This window comes from Phyllobates terribilis, unplaced genomic scaffold, assembly GCF_046119375.1.
Source record: "Phyllobates terribilis strain yellow unplaced genomic scaffold, ASM4611937v1 Scaffold_669__1_contigs__length_847585, whole genome shotgun sequence".
Lineage (NCBI taxonomy): Eukaryota > Metazoa > Chordata > Amphibia > Anura > Dendrobatidae > Phyllobates > Phyllobates terribilis.
The window spans coordinates 697,516-703,801 of NW_027363429.1; the positions used below are offsets into that span (position 1 = coordinate 697,516).

The 6,286-nt window shown below is 39.5% G+C and overlaps 1 long non-coding RNA gene across 1 annotated transcript; it reads left to right on the forward strand.

The window, feature by feature from the left end:
• The first annotated feature begins 1,168 nt into the window (after positions 1 to 1,168).
• On the forward strand, positions 1,169 to 5,358 carry LOC141235443 (uncharacterized). The gene is made up of 3 exons (XR_012301233.1): positions 1,169 to 1,277; positions 4,768 to 4,952; positions 5,244 to 5,358. It is a non-coding gene; the product is annotated as an uncharacterized lncRNA (long non-coding RNA).
• Positions 5,359 to 6,286: the final 928 nt, after the last annotated feature.

Genomic DNA, 6,286 nt, shown 5'->3' on the forward strand with positions numbered 1-6,286 from the left:
TTTTTTTCATTGAAGACAAATTAAATGAAGAGAATAATACCAAAGAATTTATGATTGCAATCATTTTCAGGAAGAAATTGAGCATTATCTGACAGAATTGCCGGGGTGCCAATACTTTTGGCCAGCACTGTATACTGTATATGGGCGTGTGTATATATATATGTATACTGGTATGTGTGTGTATATGTGTGTATATATGTGTATATATGTATACTGTATATGTGTGTATATATGTATACTGTATATGTGTGTATATATGTATACTGTATATGGGTGTGTATATATATATATATATATATATACTGTATATGGGTGTGTATATATATATACTGTATACTGGGTGTGTATATATGTATACTGTATAAGTGTGTATATATATATATATATATATACTGTATGTGTGTATATATATGTATACTGGTATATGTGTGTATATATGTATACTGTATATGGGTGTATATATGTATACTGTATATGTGTATATATATGTATACTGTATATGTGTGTATATATGTATACTGTATATATGTGTATATATGTATACTGTATGTGGGTGTGTATATATATATATATATATATATACTGTATATGGGTGTGTATATATATATACTGTATACTGGGTGTGTATATATGTATACTGTATAAGTGTGTATATATATATATATACTGTATGTGTGTATATATATGTATACTGGTATATGTGTGTATATATATGTATACTGTATATGGGTGTATATATGTATACTGTATATGTGTATATATGTATACTGTATATGTGTATATATATATGTATACTGTATATGTGTGTATATATGTATACTGTATATGTGTGTATATGTATACTGTATATGGGTGTGTATATATATGTATACTGTATATGTGTGTATATATGTATACTGTATATGTGTGTGTATATGTATACTGTATATGGGTGTGTATATATGTATACTGTATATGTGTGTATATATATGTATACTGTATATGGGTGGATATATACAGTACAGACCAAAAGTTTGGACACACCTTCTCATTTAAAGATTTTTCTGTATTTTCATGACTTTGAAAATTGTACATTCACACTGAAGGCATCAAAACTATGAATTAACACATGTGGAATTATATACTTAACAAAAAAGTGTGAAACAACTGAAAATATGTCTTATATTCTAGGTTCTTCAAAGTAGCCACCTTTTGCTTTGATGACTGCTTTGCACACTCTTGGCATTCTCTTGATGAGCTTCTAGAGGTAGTCACCGGAAATGGTCTTCACCTCACAGGTGTGTCCTGTCAGGTTTAATATGATAAAGTGCTTTATTCTTTGTCGGGTCCAGGGGTCCTGTAGAATGTGAATCCCTGAGGAACAGTGTATCCTTGGCTTGTGCCAAGACAGAAGAAAAGTTGCTGAACACTTGGTACCCCAAAGTGATCAATCTATTTGCCAATCAAGATGCCCTGCAGTTGATTAATGCGGACAAATTGGATTCCTTTTATAACTGCGTCTCGACTAGCGGGGTGCCTCAAGGGTCTGTCTTGGGCCCTATATTATTTAATATATTTATTAATGATCTAGTGGAAGGGTTGCATAGTAAAATAGCAATATTTGCAGATGATACTAAACTTTGTAAAGTAGTTAATACAGATGAGGATAGGGCACAGCTACAGGAGGATTTAGATAAATTGGGGAGTTGGGCCAAAAAATGGCAAATGGGGTTCAATGCCGATAAATGTAAGGTCATGCACATGGGAAAGAAAAACAGCAGTCACCCATACATATTAAATGGGAAACCGTTGGGGAAATCTGACATGGAGAAGGACCTGGGCGTCTTGGTTAACAGCAAATTAAATTGGAGTGCCCAGTGTCAGGCAGCAGCTGCGAAGGCAAATAGAGTCATGGCATGCATCAGAAGAGGAATAGGGGCATATGATGAGAACATTGTTCTTCCTCTGTATAAAGCGCTGGTAAGGCCGCACTTAGAATATTGTGCACAGTTCTGGGCTCCGGTGCTCAGGAAAGACATATTGGAGCTAGAGAGGGTACAAAGGAGGGCGACTAAGGTAATAAAGGGAATGGAGGGACTAGAATACCCAGAGAGGTTGTCCAAATTAGGCCTATTTACGTTGGAAAAGAGAAGGCTTAGGGGAGACCTCATAAACATGTATAAATACATCAGGGGGCTGTACAGAGATCTCTCCCATGACCTGTTTATACCAAGGATGGTGACAAAGATGAGGGGGCACACTATGCGTCTGGAGGAAAGGAGGTTCCTGCACCAGCATAGAAGGGGATTCTTTACGGTCAGAGCCGTGAGACTCTGGAACTCTCTGGGAGAGGAAGTGGTGATGTCCAACTCACTTAATGAGTTCAAGAGAGGACTGGACGCCTTTCTTGAGAACAATAAAATTACGTCTTATGCTTAGTGATAGTTAATTAATCCAGGGATTTAATCTGACTGCCAGATTGGAGTCGGGAAGTGAATTTTTCCTCAATGATGTAAATTGGCCTATACCGCATGTTTTTATTTTGCCTTCCCCTGGATCAACGCTGCGGAATAGCTGCAGTGCACAAGAAATAGGCTGAACTGGATGGACGCTTGTCTTTTTTCGGCCTTTTAAACTATGTAACTATGTAACTATGTAACACTTATGTCCAAGCAGGTAAAGGCGGCTGCAAGATCCGTGATATATAAGGATTCATGTTCATTATTGTATCTCTGGATCAGACATAGACTCAGAGTGATACAACTAAATAGACCCTATAGGGGTAAAGTTGGCATATCCGGGGGGAAATATATCCCAGATTTGCCAAACTGAGCCAACTCATGAAACACATGGGTACATAGGAGAAGAAAGAGTTAATTGGCGTAAAAAATATAAATTTTTATTCCATCAAGTTAAAAAACGTACATAGTAAAAAGAGAAATGACATAATACGGATAGTATAAAGACACTAATTAGATTACCAATGTAGCAAGATATGTTACAAAGTATACATATATGGTCACGCATATGGTCACAGTGGGACATGAGCAATATAGATAATATAGCATAAGGTTAGTATATCAAGACAATCCAATGAGTGTAATAATATATCAAAAAGTAATCCATAAGTATTCCATAGTCATTGGATTTACACTTGCCATATGCATCAGGTATCCATCTAAATAATGCTCCTGCCCACAAATAATCAGATACATGTCACATAAAACATTTTTTAAGGTAGTCTCTTACCACAAAGAGTGCCAAAAAGGAGGGTAAAGTGCATAAAGGAGCGCACAGTGGCAGAGTGGTATTCCCATCTCATATATTTATGGCACTTCCACAGTCTGAGGACGCACATTCGGCTGAAGTATATTGCTGCGCAGGGACATGCCGGGTCCCTGAGCTGCAATGCATGCCGCCAGCCAATCAAAGGCCAGTAGCTGATGTCGGCGTGCCAGTCACGAGCGACGCATGGAAGTGACGTCATGCGCTGCCCTTGCCGGCACACTGAAATCAGCTACAGAAGAAGACGCCGCATGTCGTGGGAGCGCAGGAAGGTAAGAAGAATCATTTATTTTTGTTTATTTAATGTATTACAAAAGAACAACAGAACATTATACCAGGAAAGGGCCAAGGATGGGGAGCATTAGACAAGGAAGGGGCTCAGGGTGGGGAGAATTAGACAAGGAAGGGGCCCAGGATGGGGAGCATTATATAAAGAAGGGGCCCAGGATGGGGAACATTATACAAGGAAAGGGCCCAGGATAGGGAGCATTATACCAGAATGGGGGTCATTATACCATGACATGGGCCAGGATGAAGGACATTACACCAGGAAGGGCACAAGGATGGAGGTCATTATACCAGAATGGGGCCTAGGATGGGGGACAGGATACCAGGATGGAGGACATTGTTATAGGATGGGGGACATTGTACCAGGATTGGGGACATTGTTACAGGAAGGGGCCAGGATGGGGGACATTATTACAGTAAGAGGCCCAGGACCAAGGACATTATACCAGGAAGGAGCCCAGGATTGGGACGTTATTGCTGAAAGGGGCTCAGGATGGGGGGTATTATACACAGAAGGTGGATATTATAACAGGAAGAGGCCCAGGATCGGGGATATTATAACAGGAAGGGGCGCAGGATGGGGAACATTATACCAGGAAGGGGCCTAGAATGAGAGACATTATTATAGGATGGGGCTACAATGGGAAACATCCAAGGCAGGGACGAACACGCGCATCATTATCGGATCTAGAATGCTACAAGGGCCCATACATCTGACCAACATGCTGGTGGGGGCCCAGGTCCAAATTTTGCACATCTGCAGGAACATGGCATATGGCTTAACAGTATGTCATATGTTGGGAAGGGGTTAAGCTACAGCACATTACATAGCCTCTTGCAGCTATATCAATGGAAAAATTAAAAAATGTATGGCTTTTTGAAGAAGGGAAGGAAAAAATGCAAAACAAAAAATTATCCGGTCCTGAAGGGATTAAGGAGTTCCCACCCACAGTAAATGTTGTCACTCAGCTTAAAATCTTCACTTGCTTATTAGCAGAAGCTAAGGTTTCATTAGGATCTCCGAGGCTAAAGTTACATGCGGCTCCAGCTTACATGTAAAGGGGATGGTATCAAGGAGTCTCGCCAAACTTTCCCTACAAATGTCCAACAATTCAGAATTCATATCCATTGATAATTTATCTTCTAAAATGATAGCATTTTTTTTCTATCCTTTTCATTTTATGTGTAATTAACTTTTTGCTCTCCTCCTTTAAGCAATGGGAGGAACGACTGATAAGGATCCAGGAAACCATTGATGAATGGCTGAAGGTGCCGACCCAGTGGCTTTAATCTTCTCTTCTGAGGACATCATGCAGCAAATGCCTGAAGAAGGACGCTTATTCCAGACTGTGGACAGAAACTGGAGAGAGATCATGAAACATTGCGTTAAAGACCCGAAGGTAAATGGATGCTTCATGGTGGACTGATACAAGAAAGCACGGTCATCTTGCATCCAGGATTGATGTTTTCCAAGAGTCCGTGTCCTGATGCTTCCATCACAAGGATCCCGGGTTATGGGGCTCCGCACTGCCTGGACTCCAGCCTCCCGCATCTTCTATTTTCTATCCAAATAGGTTCTAATTTTTCTTTTAATATAAACTATTGGCACAATAGTCAATGAATGTGACCTTTTTTCAGTCTCTATAACTATATAATGGAATCTTACTTATGGGCTATCTACTTTGTTTTAGGTTTTAAGCGCCACTTCTCTGACCGGACTTCTGGAGAAACTTCAGGACAGCAATGTGCTTCTGGATAAAATCATGAAAGGGCTGAATGCCTATCTGGAGAAGAAGAGGCTTTTTTCCCACGGTATAGTCCTTTCACTTGTTGCAATGATTGTATATATTCCTTAAATATTTTTTTTTCTTATTTAAACGCATTGAAATCATTTTTGTAATTGGATTTCATTAATAATTTTGCACTGTTTGCCTTCTATTGGCTCTGTGTTGCGCTGGCTATTGGACTTATTTTTAATCTGTCTTTTTTCAGCTCCTCTTAGCCGATTTATGACCACAGATCACATCAAAGCTGAATGTGCAGGAAACAAAAAGCCTAACGGTGCAACATTTTTAATGAAACTGAATTGTCGCAAATACTCGCAATTAAATGGGTATTCCCATCTCCAAGATCCTATCCCAATATGTAGTAGGCGTAGTAATAATAATAATATTAGCAAATACCTCCAATTAGAAGTGTAGTATAGTTCTTCTGATTCACTATGTCGCTTTCCCCATGTGCAAGGCATTGCAGTAGCTTCGGTATCCATGGTTACGACCACTTATATAGTGACAGTTATTTGCTAGTGGTCGTAACCTAAGCTACTGCAATGCCCTGCACATGGGGTAAGCAACAAAACAAATCAGAAGAACTATACTAAACTTCTAATTGGAGGTATTTGCTAATATTATTATAATTACGCATACTACATATTGGGGTAGAATCCTGGAGATGGGAATACACATTTCAGTTAAATAAAAAAAAGTTCCCAAAGCTGGATAGCCCCTTTAAGCTAACCATACGCATGACATATGAGATACCCGTGGTCTGAATGGTTATTTGGCTATTTCTCCTGACTCCCACCTATTCTGCTGAACAGTCATGTGGTTTTAATGGGGAGAGAGGAGAAAGTCGGTACTGGACACCTCCGGCAGCGGGTTATCTCCCCTGAGAACCAAAAGACCGGGTATTGAAATCCCATCTGCCCGATCCTTCTGGCCCTGACATCCTCTAT